The sequence below is a fragment of the Artemia sp. Qi Xiang Cuo genome, chromosome 18 (genome assembly GCF_049724085.1).
Source record: "Artemia sp. Qi Xiang Cuo chromosome 18, ASM4972408v1, whole genome shotgun sequence".
NCBI classification, from domain to species: domain Eukaryota; kingdom Metazoa; phylum Arthropoda; class Branchiopoda; order Anostraca; family Artemiidae; genus Artemia; species Artemia sp. Qi Xiang Cuo.
The window spans coordinates 5,529,409-5,550,600 of NC_142811.1; the positions used below are offsets into that span (position 1 = coordinate 5,529,409).

At 32.7% G+C, this 21,192-nt stretch overlaps 1 protein-coding gene across 1 annotated transcript in view; it reads left to right on the forward strand.

Annotated features, from left to right (window-relative positions):
- Positions 1-4,603: 4,603 nt before the first annotated feature.
- The window catches only part of LOC148941144 (acetylcholinesterase-like), a 144,913-nt gene continuing 128,324 nt past the window's right edge, over positions 4,604-21,192 (forward strand). The window contains exon 1 of the mRNA XM_089103844.1: positions 4,604-4,704. The gene's annotated coding sequence lies outside the window, so the exon portion shown is untranslated. The remainder of the gene's footprint in view (positions 4,705-21,192) is intronic.

Here is a 21,192-nt window from a genome sequence, read left to right on the forward strand (position 1 = left end):
AAATAAATGTGAGAAAATTCATTTTTTTCAAATTCTCACTGACAAAAACCATAAAACATCCATAATTTGATGTTGACATCCGAGAAAAACATCAAATAAATCGACCAACACACACATAACCATCCATGAAAACATCCATAAATGTGACAAAATTCATGGTTTTTCAAGTGAGAATTTCATCTGTTTTTTCATTCTCACTGAGAAAACCATAAACCACGTGGTTCGTCCCGGAGTAGCACCCCCCATTCTACTTTTGTAAGACGGCTATTGTTTTGTGTATATTTCGTAATTACTTACTTTTTTCTTTTTTGTATACTTTTACTTTAGTTGACATATTTTCCATTGCCTCTAGAAAAGTGTTGTCTCTAAGCTTCATTAAATAAAAAAAAAGTTTTTTTTTCAACTGAATGAAAGGAGCAACATTAAAAAGAACAGAAAAATTTTCTCAGGCTCGTAGGTTTTCATAGGTAAGACTAAACTTAATGAAGCCTATATATTTGGAATCAACACAATAAGCCAATTATTTTGATATATCTATTAGTATCAAAATTCCGTTTTTAGAGTTTCAGTTACTATTGAGCTGGGTCACTCCTTACTTACAGTTCGATACAATGAACTCTTTGACTACTTATCAAGTCCAAACAGAAATCATTGAAGTATTGATCGTTTTTTCTGCGTTACCAAAAATATTGTATTCATAAAACTTTGCGGTTGCATGAAGTGTAATTCAACAAATAGAAAAGATTTTTCAACTAAAGTAAGGAGCAAATTTAAAAATTAAACAAATATAAATTACTCTGTATATAAGGAGGACTGTCCACTTCTCAAAACCTTGCTCAGTAAACAAAAGTTTTTTAGTGCTTTAATTTTTTTTTTTCCCATTGCAAACTTTCGTAAGAAATTTGGAAAAAAAAACTTCACTGTGAAGAGTAAGGAGCTAAGGAGGAGACAGACCCCTTCATATATAGAATAATCTCTTCAAAAAGGTTTCAAATCTGTTCCTTGCTTTCATTTAAAAGCTCTTTTTTATTTAATTTATATTTAATTTATGATTGTTTCCCAAATCTTATCTAGACCTAACCGAGATATAATTTGAGATACCAGTCGATTAAATCCCTGGTTAATTGCTTTTAAAATGTGTAAATCAATAATTGTACGTTGATTACACCGTCCTACGTTTAAATTTGCAAATTACTTTCAGTTAAAAAAACTTGTTTTTTTTATGTAATTTTTGAACGTTTTTGAATTAATGCAGGTTTTGATTTTGGCTCACCGTACATGAATAATTAAAACAAAATTTGCATATTATATTTGGTTAAATGGCTTTCTCGAAACTTGTTTAATTTTATTTACGAACGTTTTTATTAGTAATAAATATACGTAACTTAGAATTAACTTACGTAACGAACTTCTATATTCATAAATTTTTAACACGTATACTAGGGGGTTCGCCCCCTAGTCAATACCCTGCTCTTTAAACTATAGTTTGAATTTTTTTTCCAGTTCTTTAAAAATGACCTCTTAATCACAATCAGTTGATCAGTTGAAAAACTTGTTTTTTTTTAAAAATAATTCCTGATCTTTTTCTTTAATAATGCTGGGAAATCCGGCGCCCCCTTCATAGCAATGTCCCTTCCCCCATGAAAACTTCCTTCATGGAAAGATCCTTCCATATAGCCCCCGACCCTCTCCTTCCCCCACCTACCAGAAAAAATCTCCTCTGAAAAAGTCTGTATACTTCCCAATAACCAATACTATATGTTAACATTGAGTAAAGTTCATAACTTTCAGCCCTCCCCCTGGGGACTTTGGGGGATCAAGTCATCCTAAAAGACATAATTATTATATTTTCGACCATGCTGAACAAAATGGCTATCTCAAAATTTTGATCGGATGACTTTGGGGAAAAAATTAGCGTGGTAGGGGGCCTAGTTGCCCTCTATTTTTTTGGTCACTTAAAAAGGGCACTAAAACTATTAATTTCCGTTGGAATGAGCCCTCCCACGATATTCTAGGACCACTGGGAAAATACGATCACCCCTGGGGAAAAAAAACAAAACAAACAAACAAAAAAATAAACACGCATCCGTGATCTTTTTTCTAGCAAAAAATGCAAAATTCCACGTTTTTGCAGATAGGAGCTTGAAACCTCTACAGTAGGGCTCTACGATATGTTGAATGTAATGGTGCGAATTTCATCCACGTTCCCCAATTTTTGGGGGTCTTTTCACCTTTTTGCAAAAATCAGACAAATTTTCTCAGGCACGTAACTTGTGATGGGTATGATTAAACTTAATGAAACTTATATATTTGAAATCAGAATTAAAATATGATTCTTTTGATGTACCTATTGGTATCAAAATCCCGTTTCTTAGGGTTTCGGTTACCATTGAGCCGGGTCGCTCCTTACTTACAGTTCGTTACCACGAACTGTTTGATCTCGTTGGAGTAGAATATTTATTATGAGAAATACTACGGTTCTTCAAATCTTGGCAAACTAGATTTTCTGCCGGCACATTGCCCCCACTGCACCAAAGATAACGATGTATTAAAACAGCTCAATGATAAACTTCATGCCTCAGGAATTGAATACCTTTTGTTTGCTATTCTAATTCGTTTAAAGGTTATTTTTTAGAAAGAAAACGTTTAACTAAAGTTGAAATATTTTCAACCCGCCTGAGGATTCTGAAACTCTTATTACAAATTTATGTTTGAAAAGTATTGCAAAAATCTAAAGTAGTTACTAGCTTCTTTTAGTTATTTTATCACACTTTTTTTTATTATTTTAATAAGCCTATTACAAATACCACATTCATCACTTGCCTGTTGTCTAAAATTGGTGAGGCTAGTAGTCGGACAAAATTAAAGGGATTCAAGCTCAGACACGTACATATGGGGAGGGCGAGCAGTAGGCCGGTGCCTCTTCAAATATCGAAGTTTATACAATTTCTACATAATTCAAAACATTTCCATACAATTACCTTGTCTTGCTTGATTTTTCTTATGGAATTCAGGACCATTAAAATGTCACCCCCCCCCCAGGAGAAAATTTTATGTAATGGTTTATTAGAGTGAATTTAATTGTATTTAATTTTATGTGCATCTAGTTAACCTCAAATAATTCTTAATGTAACACTCTTACATAACAAACATTTATCCGAATGAAAATAAGTTTTTAATAAAACCATTCTGGTTTAGCTGTGTATACTCTACGCCCAAATAAATTCACATTATTTTTCCTGATTTAGCTACATAACGTAAATTTTGCTCATTTTTGTCATGTAAATCCTGAAAAAAAAAGAATGCTCTTGGGAAGAGTTCAAAATCTTATTCTCACTTTTCTGCAACAGTACAAACCTTAATCTGGCCCTCTCTTTTTGTGCATTATTATTTAAGGCAAAAACAACGAGTGATGTGAGCTCTCGAGAGCCTTTGTCATCAAAGGCCTGCAATTGATTTCTCGCTCGGTTGAATGGTAATCCTGATATTAGGATTTCATAAAGAAATCTCGTTGGAGTAGAATATTTATTATGAGATCGACTTTTCGAGAATTTTGTCAGATATGGCTAGTCCATTCGCAAATGGGACAATTTCAGTCATAAATCACCAAGGACACCAAATAAAAACTTTCCTGGATACATCTTCCTCCAAAAAGATTTCCTGAAAACTTTCTGAGTTCATCTTAGGTCTATTACTTTGTACACTGCTCTGTTTAAATGTTATACCCATTTTCACTATATTTTCATTTGTTAGGTTTATTCTTACAAGAAAACCCTGATTTTCTGAAAATTTCCTTTGGGTTGTTTCCAAAAAGAGGCTGTTTTGTTGTTCTGAAATGGGAGGGTGCATGACCACCTTCTTAGATTCTATAACCACCCTTATATTCTAAGAAATACCTTTTTTGGCATTTTTATTGAGCATATAAAAATAACAAAGTTGCATACCCCCTAGATTTTGAAAAATTACTTTTTCGTGTTTGAATAAAAAAAAAAAATCATTTTCCCCTTACTACATTTTGATAATAAAAAAATGCATCAAAATTTTCAAAATAATGGAGTTCTAAAAAAATATAACATTTTTGCGAGTTTTGCCATGGTGAAGTGTTAAAATAAAAAAAGCAGAACTACTCAGGTGAAATTTGAGAACATGTTTTAACCATAAATATTCAAAATTGGACAAAACGTGACTCCCAGAGACAACTGCACCGTCAATGAAAGCTACAACTTCTTAATCTGTTTGGTGTCATGTTATTTTATGATTTCTCAATCACGTTTTCCCCCTTAAGTTTGGCACCACTAAACTGTCAATGAACAATATAAATATGATTTTGTAAGTTTCCATTTAATCAATTCAAACAATCCGATTTCATTTTTTGGCACTTCAAAATATTACTTCCCATCATTATATTAATACTTGTAAGAAACAAAAGGTCAAGTTTTTACCTTGGTTCCCTATTAAAGTTTACCTTGACTTTTAAGGAAGAAACCGAATAATTTATTATAAACTCAGAAACTCTTGACCTGACTTACAGCGCATGGCATCGGAATCTGAAGGATTCGTCGAAGCTCAGGACAAACTCTAGAAGCTTTGCCAGATAATTTCCTGCCGCTATTGGAAAGCGGTTATGAAATAATCTGAAGTGCAAAGACAATCTAAGGAAAGATTAGAAAGCAAATACTTGGGATGACTGTGACACCTTTATAGGTATGCTGATTCATATTATGTCTTTCTTATTTAGAATGGCGAGGTAAAAGTAATATCAGAATTTATATATTGGTTGTTTCCGTGCAGAAAACTAGTCAATATTTCAGGGGTTCTTAAATGGGGTCCTCTATACCCTTCTAGTTGGTGCAAAAATGCAGGGTATGGGTCTAGACCTTTTGGCATTAGTATTCATTTATTCTGAAATGTTTGGTATACAACTAGTATGAAGAATGGGATAGTCAAGAAAAATAGTTAAAAAAAAGAAATGGAATTTATAAGAGAAGAAAAAAACAATTGAATTTGAAACTGTTTAACAAAAAGAAAAATAAAATACATTTTTGACTATTGGCTCTTTTGTTGTTTCTTTAATTATTATTATTTTTTTTATTACCAAGATTGAATCTTTGCCCATTGCTTGTTTTTATGTCACTATATAATTATGAGTCGTCAATTTACAAGACAACTTGTGATAAAAAAAAAAACCAACACATTTTACACATACCGACCCTCCCTCTCTGTAGGGATGGATGAATATGGGGCTTATATCTGCATATATATAATGCCAAATGCTTGACGGCTGGGCTCGGCAAATGTATGTTTCATGCCAGGTAAAACAAAGTTTATTCTTCTCATTTTCAAGGGTTCGCACCCCAGCCTAAATGTTTTGTTTTATGGATCCCTCTGGACTAGAATCCTGTCCAGAAAAGTTTTCGAAATACTTTTTATATATTTTTTTTTTTGGATTGAGGTTTCTTTTGGCTCAAGAACTTACGGACACATATCTAGAAAGAATTTGAAAAATTGCTCACTCCTTTTAGGGCTCGTTTTGGTGGGCCTGCTCCCAAACCTGTTTTTGTGCATAAAACCAAAGAATCACGGATGTATAATTAAAAGTAATCAAATAATATTTTATGCTGGACTATTTTCAAGCCCCCTAGTACCTTCCCCATGCCAAGAAATTGGAGGCCCCCTATATATAGAAAAAATCACTTAGTGTATAAAGCCAAATGCTCAAATCAAGCTTTTAAGCATAATAAAACTTTCAGGTGCCAACCGAGCGAGCACCTTCTTAAATTTTGACGACTACCCCATCTCTACGAAGTGGATGAAAAAATAAATAAGGGGGGGGGGACACTTTGTTTTTAATTAATTCAAAGCTAGTGTGCTGAATCTGACATTTATCGGCACAAAAATTATAAATTTTTGTATATATTTTATGAAAACTCCTGCCTGTTTCCATTACTGGTTTTCCATTTAATTGATTTGAAGATTAATTTACCTTCCCAGTGATAATTCTGGCCTCTCTTGTGCTCGGGGTTAAATATTGATAAGCCCCCCCCTTATCTCCCGAAAATTTTTGGCAAAGTTTTGGAAAAATTTTTCATTTATTAACAAAATTTTACATTTATTTAAATCTGGCTTTTCTTACTTTAGCCTTTGCAAAATTATTATTTATTTCGTATAAATTATTTCGTCAGGAATGGCGAGGAAGATACGGGAAAAACAAATCGGATTTAATTTGCTTACACTTATCAATCAAATGCCTGGTAGAAGAGAGCATAGCCACAGAAGTTCCACATAATAGTTTCACAGAAGGTACCAAAGAAGCCACAGAATAGTTCCACAGAAGGTACCACTTTCGAGAGAAATGCTGCGAATGCTCTGACTAATTTAAAACAAATCTTTGCCACTGACTTAAAAAAGGACAGATACTACCTAATAAAGGAACCGAATGATACAAATTCGCACATATCACAATGCTGCACCAGCGCATTAAAAAAAAGCACGAAATTTGGTACTTTCTTAACACACGTGTAAAAAAAAAAATGCAGGAGCTTGCGGCACATTTGAATCCCTTATATAAATATTGGATATGTCTAGAATTTTAAGTTTAGAAGAAGCGCAAAAATTTAACTGTCTGTTCTTGATTAACAGCCAAAAATTTACTACTACTACTAATAACAGCGTTGTTTAAGCCAATGCGACGTGTTTTTCACGTTCTCTTTCTCTTTTTTTCACCTGATACTTCGTATCGTACATGTGACCGTAAAGGCTTCAGAGGCGGCTGATTCCATTGAAATGGGAAGTTCTAGTGCCCTTTTTAAGAGTAGAAAGCAATCGGAAGGTACCCAGCCTCATCCTGCGCATTTTTCAACTACCTGCCCCTTATAACCCTCATGGTATAAAATCAAAATTTTGACATTGATTCCCCAAAAATACCAAAAGGTCAAATAAGCCTGCCATCGGGATCGATGTCACCTCCACAGACTCCGAGGCCCTAAACTATGTAAATTACCGATTTTTCACAGATAGGTTCTTAGTAGAAAAGCCGACCATTCTTGAGTCTTGGTTGTCCAATGAACTAAGAACTGTTATGGATCGTTCGCTAGGTCAAGGATTCGCAGAGTGTCCCAAGAGGATACTTCGGGAACCAAACGCGTACCTGAGTAAATCAAAGACGGTATGTGCGCCTGCCTCTTCACTATCTCATAAATTGCCTGGAGAATCAATTGAAGTCTCCATCAAGTGTTGGGAGGGGGCCAAGTGACTTCTGATTTAGACGTGAGGAAGGGGAAAGTGGTAAAATGGAAAGACACTATGTGTAACTAATTCATCGAATGGTATAGGCGTATCCAACTCATCAAAATGGTATATATGCAATATCTCGGGAATGGCTAGATGATTGAAGTTTCAACTTTCAGGTTTTGTTAGAGGAGAAAGGAGAAATGAGCCAAAGGGGGATTCAAATTTTATAATATGGGTAAGCTGTATGGTTAAGTAGCGAGGTAAATCCAAAGACAATACAATTATATGTTATGATGTTATTGAAATGACATATCAAGAGTATATCGGAAATGTTTTACTATCAGGTTGGAGCATCCAAAGAGTGTGGAGGGGGGGCGAGTGAATTGAAATTATATTTTTGGAAGATGGTGGAATCAAAAGACCCTATTTGCATCCAGGTTATCAAAGTACCATATTTGCACTATCTTGGAAACTTCTCGGGGGATGGAGTTGAAATTATCTTGTAGTGTTAGAAAGGGAAGCAGGGGACTAAAAAGACTCTAAATTATGTAAGTCGACGTAAGGTAATGAAATAGTAATAAAAATAATACAATAAAAAAATTAAGAAAAGCATCTAATTGATAAGAAAATACGGTAGTGTAGTTGCAATGTTTTGGGAACGAATGTGAGTAGTATGTTACCTACCATTTTGCAGACTTTATGTTCCTTCCGGTGTATTTGTCCCACTTTACGTTCCTTGACACCTTTCCAGTGCATGTTTGAATTCTACGACGCCCCCGTACCAAACAGTTTTTTTTTTCTGGTAGTTAATTCTAGAGGTCATTATTCTCTTTGCCAGGGGAATGACGCAATTTCAAAAGTTCAGTCTACAAGTCATTACACTTTGCCAAGAGGATTTGCGTAATTTCAAAGTTCAATGTCTTTTTTTAGTGGTAAACCAAAAACCGATGTCTCTTTTTACTCGCCAATTATTTTTTGTATATATTCAGGTTTCATATTTGATTCTCCATCAGTTTTGAATAGTTTATATTCGAGATAGCATTACAGGCATTTTTTGTAAAAAGCATTTACATAGAAAAATGGATAATTCTAAGCAATTTCTGGTGAGTAAAAAGATATTCTCATTATTATATTAAAAAGAAATTGTCTTGTCATTAAGTTAAGGAAGAAATTCTTTCCTTACACTAGAACTAAGGGTACTTATGTACTTAGAAGCCTGTTGTTTTTAGGAGCTGAAAAAACCTCTAATTCTCTTATAGGTTGAAATTTACGGTGTGATTTTTTATCGAGATCAATGGGTATTTTAGATGTTTTTGAAAAAAGTGCTTAGCTCTCGATCGGTAATTTGGGGTTAGAATAAAATGTTGATTTTTTTAATGTATTAATTTTTAAAACAGCTTCCTTTTTATCAAGATCAGTGACCCTTTTTTTTAGGAGTGTTTTTGAAAATACTTCCAGGCCAGTCTGCAAAAAAAAAAAAATTGTATTGTCATTAAGTTAAGGAAGAAATTCTTTCATTACACTGTTTGATTACCTCTTTTAAAAATGTTTTAATTGTTAAAAAAGCTTCCTTTTTTATCATTTTCTGTTTCATTTTTTTTAAGGAATTGTTCTTAAAATTATCACAGGAAAGTTTGCTTTTTAGTTTTGTTTTTTTAAAGATATCCGCTACCTTTTTATGGACTGGGGTTGAAAAAAGTTAGTATCGTTAGCGAGTTAATTTTGGAGTAGAATAAAATTATGATACTTTTAATGTTTTAATTGTTACAAAAGCTTCCCTTTTATTACAGTGTGATTTTTTTTATCAAGATCAGTGTTTTTTTTTTAGGGATTTTTTTTTAAAATATGGCCAGGCCATTATTCTGTTAATAATCTTATACTTAAAATTAATGAGTAAAAAACCCTCACCCCCCCCCATTTCCTCAAAAATAAAATTTGTTACCTTATAGCCCAATTTAATAAATAAAATTTTAGCTTAGCTATCCTTTTTATTTAACGGACCTTATTATCTCATAGGAGGGGGGGGGCAGTTTATAAAAGACCCTCCATCCCACTATCAAAACCTGTTTTACACTAATTTAAATGCTTTAGCTCTTTAAGCTTGCAAGCTACCTACTGAGAAAACTGAAAATAGTTTTATTTTAGGAAGTTGTTGATCAAACCCCCCAGCAAAAGCGAGCAAAGTTGGATGTCACCCCTGACAGCAATGTGAGTCATAGCAAAATACATCATGAAAATACCCCCTTGCACATTTTCGAAGATTCGAGTGCTAGAAGAAAACAGATAAGAATGCTTATAAAAACACATGAAAAAGATAGACATTCACTTCTATTTAAAGGAAGAGATGTGAGGCGCTATGCTCAGTTAAACAATGCAAGGAAGCATCCTATAGTGTTTTTATGTTAAACTTCCAATTGGTATGTGAATATTCGTTTCTAGAAGCAGTATTTTTTTTTATTTCAAGTAAAATTCGTTGGCTTTTTTAATACTCCCATTACTCAAGGGGTCCATATATTCTTAGAATATAGTTTATATCCTAGCCCCCTGCGATATAACCTATTCATCACTTGAAAAGGTAATTTTTAGCCTAATTGCGTAGGTACTAAAGGAACATTGAACATTTTTTTTTTCTGATTTTGTGTGTTTTCTCAAGAAAATAATTGATTTTTAGCAAACTTAGCCATAGCTAGTTGAAACTCTGCATAAATATCTTAATTTTTAGCCTAATTGTGTAGGTACTAAAGGAACATTGAAATATCTTCATTTTTCGCCTAATTGCGTAGCTACTAAAGGAACATTTTTGTTCTATCTATTGGTATCAATATTCCGTTTTTTTTTTTAGAGTTTCGGTTACTATTGAGCCTTACGTGCCTGAAATCATGAATTAGAATATTTAATTAGCTGTTTGGGTTTTCAGACACCATAGCTAGTTGAAACTCTACATAAATATCTTCATTTTTAACCTAATTGCGTATAGTTTAAATAAATCTAGGAGGATGAAGTATTTTTCTACTTAACAACTACATTAATAACTTCCAAGATGATAAGACAGTATGACACAGAATTTATCATTACCGAGAGTTCAATAACTCCCCCCGCAATAACTTCCCGTGGTTTTATTTCTTCTCTCCGCAATGAATTCAGATGTTTTTAAGACTCATCTCAATACTCATAACTCCATTCAACCTAGAGCGAATGTATACAAGTTTGATGAAATATTTCTCTGCTTAACAACTACATTAAGAGCCTCCAAGATGATAGGACTGTTTGACGCCGAATTTATCAGTTTGAAAAAATCATCTTGCTGTGTTATATTCGAATGTGCTTTTTTATTATTGTCTATGGATCTCGAAGAAATTGACTGTTATCATTGGTTAGTGAACTAAAATCTGTTTGAGTATGATAAAAGCTTGTGGAGTACTACATTACGTTATATAAACAGACTGGGATTCTATGATAGAGTGATTACACCACTTAATAATACTGGTCAGGAACTGAGAAATGTCCAGGAGGAAGTCGGTGAAATTTGCAGCTTTTTCGGAGTTGAAGCGCTCTACGTAAAGGGCAATGTACCTACAGATAAAGTTTTAATTCAAAAGTGTGACCCTAGGATTCCACTTTTCAATCTAGAAGAGTTTAAATGTCCTAAATTTGAAGGGGGCTATCACCGTCCTGAAGACGAGGTTAGGTTCTTCGCACAGTGGATACCTAAGAACATACCTGATCGGGATAAATCCATAAGACATGCTAAAAACTATCCTATATCATGGGACCATCGTTTGTGGATGTTTAAGAGTGAACTCTAAGTACTATTTTTATGTAAAAATTTGTTTTTTTTTTTTTTTTTTCTCAAAAAAAAATCTGTTAATACATTTAAGCAATAAATATCTTTAAGCTTAACCCGTTCATGTTCTTTAGAATAGTTCTATTGTAAGCAAGTAACAAACTCTTTACTGAAGTCACCTCTTGGATACACAATACAGAAATTTTCATTAAAGAAATAATGAAAAAATTGTAAGTAAGTAGCAAATTCTTTCTTGAATTCACCTGCTGGATTAATTATTTATTTTAGTAAAGTAATAATTTATTTTAGTAAATTAATAATTTATTTTAGTAAAGTAATAATTTATTTTAGTAAAGTAATTATTTATTTTAGTAAAGTAATTATTTATGACGTTATGTCTGCTTTACAAAAATATTGGATGAAGCGTTTTATTATATAATACTTCAACAGAATTAAAATGAATATTAATAAATTAATGAAATTAATAAATAGGAGTTCAGTAATGATAAATTCGCACGGTTTAGTACCTTGGGTTATCGAAAAAGATTGAAAACTCGATACTTGTATATTATACGGCAAACACTCAAGAAGTGAAGTTAAAGCAGATAATGGGAAAGTGGAAGAGTTGTAGCCTAAAACAGTCATCCTACAATAAGGTGGGGGGAAAAAACCCCGTCGCTCCCCCCCCCCATCAATTGTGGTTAAAATAATTTTGGAATAAATAATTTTGAAAATTAGAATTTTGACTTTTTTTCTGCTCTATTTGCTAGATTTCAGACATTTGAATTCTTCTTCCAGCAGCGTTGGATATCACAGAATTTCAGGTAAAATCGTGGTTTGGTATGACAAACGAGCATAGAACCATGTTATTCTGAGACCAACATAGAATATGACACGATTTGAAAAAAAAGGGTTAAACATCAAATTAAAGTATATGAAAATTAAAATAATACAAACAAATTTATTGTATGATTATAATATAAAACCCATTATACATATTAATAATTAGATTTAACGTTAAATCATATATGAGAACTGTTCCATCATGGTTTCAGTTGATTAAAATCCTTTTCGTAGAATGACCTCTTATGTTGTCTCTTAAAGGGCCACCTTTTCTCTTCTCTTAGAACATAATCATTATAATAATCCGAGTTATATCTTGCTTTATATACATTTTTCATTGGGTTTTCACTTTTGTCTTTTACACTATAGAGAAAGTCCCCTTTTTCCAGTCTCTTCTTTTGATCTTCCTTTTCTATTATATTAATCCTTCTTTTATGTGAACATACTTGCAACCGGTATAAATTTCTCACGAATGCTACATGCATTCCATTTTTGGAACTAGGAGCGAGATTTTGTGATTCTATAAAACTGGTTTCGTTTAATGGGTTCATTAATAGAAGGACTAATGTTTTTGAAAAGGGTAATTACTTCTTTAGTTTACGAGATTTGCGAATTTTTTGCGAAAAGATATTTGCGTAAAGGTATTGCGATGGTTAAGAATAGGTCATTACACCTTTTTGCCAAGAGGAACGAGTATAATACATGTTTATTTATTTTTTTTTTTTAACTGGTATTTTTTCAATGAAGTCAATAGCACTTTGCAGAAACCCGTGAATGTAGGACTGAAAGTCCAATTACTAATCAAGCTAGTGTGACCGCCATTTTTTTGATCTGGTTAAGTGGGTATAATCTGGTTTGGTTTGCTATTGCGAGAGGACTCAAGCGATTTCTTTCTTAGTCAAGAGATTTACGTAATTAATTAAACCTGTATTATAAAACCAGCGTGTCTTGTTTCGAGTTTTAACGGGCAAGTTTTTTGATAACTTGATAGGTGATTAGGATTTGAATAAAAGGAATTTTTTCTGAAGTAGATTTCTAGTTCATGATACATGTCTTTTTAGCATTTGCAAAAAAGGAGTAATTAGTGATTGGAAAATTTTTTAATGCTTTTACAATCGGAGATGTTTGATTAACCTTTTGCGAAAAAAAGGGTAATGGAATTTGCGAATTGGAGTGTAGTGAGTCGTTACTAGTAGTAGTATTTTAGTGTTTTTTTCAATCCATTAATACTATATCTTAAATTCATTAAGATATTTTATTGATAAAACATAGCCGTGACTACATCCGATGGTTTTGTAGTGCAGTGAATTGTTACTAGTAGTAGTATTTTAGCGTTTTTTTTTTCAATCAATTCATACTATACCTTAAGTGCATTCTGATATTTTATTGATCAAACAAAGCCGTGACTACATCAGATGGTTTTGTGATGCAGTGAGTTGTTACTAGTAGTAGCACTTTCGTGTTTTTTTGATATGTGTCTTATGTCAACCCAAAATTTTTAAGATAACAATTATTGGACAGGGTCAATATGCTTTTCATCTTTGGTATTATTTGATTCATTGACTTGGAAGAAACTAAATTTCAGTTGGGGGGGGGGGGGGTCTACAGGCTAAAGTATTTCCCGGGAAGGTATTTTGAAGTACCTACCTCCAGTCATTCTCCCTCTAGAGGGTCCTGAAATTTGCCTACATGACAAGTCTGTACCCATTGAAATTTTGACAAAACAACATTTTACCTTAATTTTCAGTTAGCCTATAAGTTTTTTGTTTTTTAGGCACCAATCAGGAGAGATATTCAAAGTCTACATAGCTTTATTTCACTTTATCAGGTACCTTTAGCCGGGGTTACCCCCGAAACCGCGTCTAAATGAACCTTAAAAAAATTAAATAAAGCTATGTCGACTTTGCATATCTCTCCTGATTGGTCCCTAAAAAACCAAAAAACTGATAGGCTAACTGAAAATTAAGGTAAAATGTTGTTTTGTCAAAATTTCAATGGGTACAGACTTATCATGTAGGCAAATTTCAGGACTCTCTAGAGGGAGAAGGACTGGAGGTAGGTACTTCAAAATACCTTCCCGGGACATACTTTAGCCTGTAGACCCCCCCCCCGCAACTGAAATTTAGTTTCTTCCAAGTCAATGAATCAAATAATACCAAAGATGAAAAGCATATTGACCCTGTCCAATAATTGTTATCTTAAAAATTTTGGGTTGACATAAGACACATATCAAAAAAACACGAAAGTGATACAACTAGTAACAACTCGATGAATCACAGAACAATTTTATTTATTCACGGATTTTTTTTATAAATAAAATATCAGAATGCACTTATGTTTTTATTTGAATGGGTTGCAAAAAAAAACAAGAAACTACAACAGATAGAAACTAATCAATGCAATACAAAACCATCTGATGTATTAACGGCTATGTTTTATCAATAAAATATCTTAATGCATTTAAGATATAGTATGAAGGGCTTGAAAAAAACACGAAAATACTACTACTAGTAACGACTCACTACACTCCAATTCGCAAATTCCATTACCCTTTTTTTCGCAAAAGGTTAATCAAACATCTCCGATTGTAAAAGCATTAAAAAATTTTCCAATCACTAATTACTCCTTTTTTGCAAATGCTAAAAAGACATGGATCATGAACTAGAAATTTATGTCATAAAAATTCCTTTGATTCAAATCCTAATCACCTATCAAGTTATCAAAAAACTTGCCCGTTAAAACTCGAAACAAGACACGCTGGTTTTATAATACAGGTTTAATTAATTACGTAAATCTCTTGACAAAGAAAGAAATCGCTTGAGTCCTCTCGCAATAGCAAACCAAACCAGATTATACCCACTTAACCAGATCAAAAAATGGCGGTCACACTAGCTTGATTAGTAATTGGACTTTCAGTCCTACATTCACGGGTTTCTGCAAAGTGCTATGGACTTCTTTGAAAAAATACCAGTTAAAAAAAAATAAATAAATAAACATGTATTATACACGGTCCTCTTGGCAAAAAGGTGTAATGACCTATTCTTAACCATCGCAATACCTTTACGCAAATATCTTTTCGCAAAAAATTCGCAAATCTCGTAAACTAAAGAAGTAATTACCCTTTTCAAAAACATTAGTCCTTCTATTAATGAACCCATTAAACGAAACCAGTCTTATAGCATCACAAAATCTCGCTCCTAGTTCCAAAAATGGAATGCATGTAGCATTCGTGAGAAATTTATCCCGGTTGCAAGTATGTTCACATAAAAGAAGGATTAATATAATAGAAAAGGAAGATCAAAAGAAGAGACTGGAAAAAGGGGACTTTCTCTATAGTGTAAAAGACAGCAGTGAAAACTCAATGAAAAATGTATATAAAGCAAGATATAACTCGGATTATTATAATGATTATGTTCTAAGAGAAGAGAAAAGGTGGCCCTTTAAGAGACAACATAAGAGGTCATTCTACGAAAAGGATTTTAAACAACGGAAACCATGGTGGAACAGTTCTCATATATGATTTGACGTTAAATCTAATTATTAATATGTATAATGAGTTTTATATTATAATCACACAATAAATTTGTTTGTATTATTTTAATTTTCATATGCTTCAATTTGATGTTTAACATTTTTTTCAAATCGTGTCATATTCTATGTTGGTCTCAGAATAACATGGTTCTATGCTCGTTTGTCATACCAAACCACGATTTTACCTGAAATTCTGTGATATCCAACGCTGCTGGAAGAAGAATTCAAATGTCTGAAATCTAGCAAATAGAGCAGAAAAAGTCAAAATTCTAATTTTCAAAATTATTTATTCCAAAATTATTTTAATCACAATTGATGGGGGGAGGGGAGTGACGGGGTTTTTTCCCCCAACCTTATTGTAGGATGACTGTTTTAGGCTACAACTCTTCCACTTTCCCATTATCTGCTTTAACTTCACTTCTTGAGTGTTTGCCGTATAATATACAAGTACCGAGTTTTCAATCTTTTTCGATAACCCAAGGTACTAAACCGTGCGAATTTATCATTACTGAACTCCTATTTATTAATTTCATTAATTTATTAATATTCATTTTAATTCTGTTGAAGTATTATATAATAAAACGCTTCATCCAATATTTTTGTAAAGCAGACATAACGTCATAAATAATTACTTTACTAAAATAAATAATTACTTTACTAAAATAAATTATTACTTTACTAAAATAAATTATTAATTTACTAAAATAAATTATTACTTTACTAAAATAAATAATTAATCCAGCAGGTGAATTCAAGAAAGAATTTGCTACTTACTTACAATTTTTTCATTATTTCTTTAATGAAAATTTCTGTATTGTGTATCCAAGAGGTGACTTCAATAAAGAGTTTGTTACTTGCTTACAATAGAACTATTCTAAAGAACATGAAGGTGTTAAGCTTAAATATATTTATTGATTAAATTTATTAACAGATTTTTTTTGAGAAAAAAAAACAACAACAAAAAATGTTCACATAAAAAAATACTACTTATAGTTAACTCTTAAACATCCACAAACGATGGTCCCATGATATAGGATAGTTTTTAATATGTCTTATGGATTTATCCCGATCAGGTAATTTATTAGGTATCAACTGTGTAAAGAACCTAACCTCGTCTTCAGGACTGTGATAGCCCCCTTCAAATTTAGGACATTTAAACTCTTCTAGATTGAAAAGTGGAATCCTAGGGTCACACTTTTGAATTAAAACTTTATCTGTAGGTACATTGCCCTTTATGTAGAGCGCTTCAACTCCGAAAAAGCTGCAAATTTCACTGACTTCCTCCTGGACATTTCTCAGTTCCTGACCAGTATTATTAAGTGGTGTAATCACTCTATCATAGAATCCCAGTCTGTTTATATAACGTAATGTAGTACTCCACAAGCTTTTATCATACTCAAACAGATTAGAGTTCACTAACCAATGATAACAGTCAATTTCTTCGAGATCCATAGACAATAATAAAAATGCACATTCGAAGAGAACACCGCAAGATGATTTTTTCAAACTGATAAATTCGGTGTCAAACAGTCCTATCATCTTGGAGGCTATTAATGTAGTTGTTAAGCAGAGAAATACTTCATCAAACTTTTATACCTTCACTCAAGGTTGAATGGAGTTATGACTAGTGAGATGAGTCTTAAAACCATCTGAAGTCATTGTGGGGAGGAGTCATAAAACCCTTGGAAGTCATTGCGAGGGGAGTTATTGAACTCTCGGTAACTGATAAATTCTGTGTCATACTGTCCTATCATCTTGGAAGTTATTAATGTAGTTGTTAAGTAGAAAAATACTTCATCCTCCTGGAATTATTTAAACTATACGCAATTAGGTTAAAAATGAAGATATTTATGCAGAGTTTCAACTAGCTATGGTGTCTAAAAACCCAAACAGCTAATTAAATATTCTAATTCATGATTTCAGGCACGTAAGGCTCAATAGTAACCGAAACTATAAAAAAAAACGGAATATTTATACCAAGAGATAGAACAAACATGGTCCTTTAGTAGTTACGCAATTAGTCTAAAAATGAAGAAATTTCAATGTTAATATACTACCTTCGCAATTAGGCCAAAAACTCATATATTTATGCAGAGTTTCAACTAACTATGGCTAAGTTTGCTAAAAACCAATTATAGCATTGCGAAAACACCCAAAATCAGAAAAAAAAATGTTCAATGTTCCTTTATTACCTACGCAATTAGGCTAAAAATGACCTTTTCAAGTGATGAATAGGTTATATCGCAGGGGGCTAGGATATAAACTATATTCTAAGAATATATGGACCCCTTGAGTAATGGGAGTATTAAAAAAGCCAACTAATTTTATTTGAAATCAAAAAAAATACTGCTTTTAGAAACGAATATTCACAGACCAATTGGAAGTTTAGCATAACAACACTATAGGATGCTTCCTTGCATTGTTAAACTGAGCATAGCGCCTCACATCTCTTCCTTTAAATAGAAGTGAATGTCTATCTTTTTCATGTGTTTTTATAAGCATTCTTATCTGTTTTCTTCTAGCACTCGAATCTTCGAAAATGTGCAAGGGGGTATTTTCATGATGTATTTTGCTATGACTCACATTGCTGTCAGGGGTGACATCCAACTTTGCTCGCTTTTGCTGGGGGGTTTGATCAACAACTTCCTAATATAAAACTATTTTCAGTTTTCTCAGTAGGTAGCTTGCAAGCTTAAAGAGCTAAAGCATTTAAAGTAGTGTAAAACAGGTTTTGATTGTGGGATGGTGGGTCTTTTATAAACTGCCCCCCTCCTATGAGATAATAAGGTCCGTTAAATAAAAAGTAAATAAGCTAAAAACTGTTTTTGATGAACATAGTTTTTACAGTGCAAAATTTTATAGTTTGAGGAAATGGGGGGGGGGGTTAGGGTTTGATGTAATTAGAATTAATGCAGGTGTCTTAAACGCAGCAGTGCAATTCCAAATATTCAAAAAAACTTACCTAAAAAAAAAACACAGAGATTGATAAAAAAAATCGAAACGTAAAAAAAGAAAAGATTTTTTAAAAATTAATAAATTAAAATAACCAACAGTTTATTCTCATTCCAATTAACCGATCGAAAGCTAAGCACTTTTTCAAAAACATTCCATAAAACGGCCACTTATATTGATAAAAAATCACTCCTTAAAGGCAGACGGGCCTGTAATTATTTTAAAAAAAAGACATAAAAAAAAAACCACTGATCTTGATAAAAAAGGAAGCTTTTGTAACAAGTAATACATTTTTAAAAGAAGTAACCACACAGTGTAAGGAAGGAATTTATTCCTTAACCTAATGACAAGACAATTTTTTTTTTGCAGACTGGCCTTGAATTATTTTCAAAAACACTCCTAAAAAAAATGGTCACTTATCTTGATAAAAAGGAAGCTTTTGTAACAATTAATACATTAAAAAAATCAACATTTTATTCTAATCCCAAATTACCGATCGAAAGCTAAGCACTTTTTTCAAAAACATCTAAAAGACCCATTGATCTCGATAAAAATCACACCGTAAATTTCAACCTATAAGAGAATTAGAGGTTTTTTCAGCTCCTAAAAACAACAGGCTTCTAAGTACATAAGTACCCTTAGTTCTAGTGTAAGGAAAGAATTTCTTCCTTAACTTAATGACAAGACAATTTCTTTTTAATAGAATAATGAGAATATTTTTTACTCACCAGAAATTGGTTAGAATTATCCATTTTTCTATGTAAATGCTTTTTACAAAAAATGCCTGTAATGCTATCTCGAATATAAACTATTCAAAACTGATGGAGAATCAAATATGAAACCTGAAGATATACAAAAAATAATTGGCGAGTAAAAAGAGACATCGGTTTTTCGTTTACCACTAAAAAAAGACATTGAACTTTGAAATTACGCAAATCCTCTTGGCAAAGTGTAATGACTAGTAGACTGAACTTTTTGAAATTGTGTCAGTCCCTGGTAAAGAGTGTAATGACCTGTAAAAGAAACTACCAGAAAAAAAAAACTGTTTTTATGGGAGCGTAGTAGAATTCAATCATGAACTGGACAGGTGTCAAGGAACGTAAAGTGGGACAAAAACACCGGAAGGAACATAAAGTATCCAGAAATGGTAGTTAACATACTACTTATGTGTTCTAAGACTACATTGGCTATACATGAGATTTGATTAAAAAAAAAAAGAAAAAAAAACAAAAAAAAAAACAAGACGACGAGGGTGATTTTCAGACAGTTGAAAAAAACGATGCGGAAGGCAAAAACAGACATTTCGGATAGGACCTCCGCCAAGCCGTCCTCAGTGCTACAAAATCGAACAAAAAATCAACAAAAAGGAACTATACTTTTTGGATTGAACGTTAACAAAGCAGAAGAAATTTTGGAAACAACAAACAAAAAACCACACCAGAAACAAATGAAACACTTCTCCAAAATTACGTTAGACTATTCAAAAAAGTTTCAGAAATAGTATTCAATATTAGACTATTCGAAAACAAACAAAAGTTTTTTTTCCTTTTTGTTTGCTGAGCACAGGGCAGCTTGGCGCCAAGGACGGCTTGGCGGGGGTCTTTGCTAAAATATCCGTTTTTGTTTCTTCGCTTAGTTTTTTCAACCGGCTTAAACTCACCCTCATAAATATTATTAGGCCTGTATACCCATATGTTCAAAATATAGAGCATCCGTAATATCTCAAAACCGGTCTGGGAGATCGATTTGGAACGTTCAAGGGGTGTTCGGGGGTCATGTGCACTTTAAACTTTGATTTGGGGGGGGGGGGCAAAGGTAAATTTAAAGACTCTAATCACATCCAGGCTTTAAAAGTACCTTATCTCCCTGTATTAGGTATTGTTGGGGGAGAGCAACGGGACTTCAAACTTCAGGTTGTGGGGGGTGGTGAAAAGTGTTTGATTTCCAATTGACCTCTATCTTCAATTCAAATTTGTTCGCGTTTAAATACCAATATAAATCAAAAGATGCAATGTGGCACAACATTACATAAATAGTGTATCTACGCTACTTTGGAGTGACTTGCGGCAGAACGCGACTGAAAATACCTGAAATTTCCAGTAACTTATATTATAAAACAAAAAATCGGAAAGAAGAGAGAAACGCAAATAACAACGCAATAACAGCAAAAACGCAATAACAGAAGAGAGAAACGCAATAACAGCAAAAACGCAATAACAGAAGAGAGAAACGCAATAACAGCAAAAACATACACATAAAAGTCCTGTAAACCAAATCTCAAAATAAACACTGATACTAACATAAGCATCCTTTCGAAGTAAAAAAAAATACAATACTCAATGGCATTTCACAATTTCATTTTATGTAAAACATTCTTAAAGGCTAATGCCAGGTAAAGGCGCTTGCCAAGTAGGGTATTATCAGAGACTCTATTAGATTGCGAAATATAATTTTGTGGACGGAAATAAAAACAATCGGATTTAATAAATTCATTATAAATGGGGCTTATAAAAGTTTCTCCAGTGTCTCTATCAAGGGTGATCTTTATCGTGAATGTGCTTTGTTACTTCAGCTATTTAAATTTTTATTTGTGCTTTTTCACAGGCTATTATTGTTCTTGTTTCTTCTTTGCGATTTTAATTTGTCATGATTAGCCAACGGGGTGTCAGAAGTTATTTATAACTAACATTATTATATATTAAACGTTTAACGCACTCTCATTAGTTCTTCCCTATAATATTGATTATTATGATAATATTCTTCTCTTTTTTTGCCATCGTTTTGACAAATAAAACCCCACTGTTCAAAATGCTGGTATAAATACCACGGAAATGAAACTCGGGTCGTTTGAA